The sequence below is a fragment of the Hirundo rustica genome, chromosome 8 (genome assembly GCF_015227805.2).
Source record: "Hirundo rustica isolate bHirRus1 chromosome 8, bHirRus1.pri.v3, whole genome shotgun sequence".
Lineage (NCBI taxonomy): Eukaryota > Metazoa > Chordata > Aves > Passeriformes > Hirundinidae > Hirundo > Hirundo rustica.
This window is the reverse complement of record NC_053457.1, coordinates 28,427,752-28,428,423: the sequence shown is the minus strand read 5'-3', so window position 1 is coordinate 28,428,423 and position 672 is coordinate 28,427,752.

The following is a 672-nucleotide window of genomic DNA, read 5'->3' as shown; positions in this document are numbered from 1 at the left end:
GCTGCCGGCAGCGCGCCCGGCCGGGGCCGCCGGGAACTGCAGCGGGCGGGACGCGAGGGAGGAGCCGTGAGGGAGAGCTTTAAGGCCGCTGGGAGAATCGCCGGCGTGGGCGTCGGCGGGTGTTTAGTGCGGAAACGAAACAAAGTTCGGTGCTGAAATCTACAATCAATCAGTCCAAATCAAAAACCACCCCCAAAGTTATCTGGAGGCGGCTCCAGCAGACACAGAGCGATTTGCAGGCAGCGCTGGGGAAGTTCGCTGGGCTCTGTGTTGCGGTGCCTTCGATGCGCAAATGGAAAGAATTGGGTTTTGACAGACGAGGACATGGTTTCAAGCTGCGCCATGGGAGGTCTAGTTTGGGTATTAGGAAGAATTTCTTTTTAGAAAGGGTGATCAGACACTGGAACAGACGGCCCAGGGAGGTGGTGGAGTCACCGTCCCTGGGGGTGTTCAAAGACAGGCTGGACGTGGCACTCGGTGCCATGGTCTGGTTGACACAGTGATGTTCTGTCATAGCTTGGACTCGATGATCTCAGAGGCCTTTTCCAACCTAATTGATTCTGTGATACTCTGCTGACTACTTGCTGTGTCCATTAATCTTCCTGCCTCTGTATGTGTTCTACAGAGTGCTGGGAAGGCTTCTCTCCTCGCCTCCATACATAAGTACAGTGT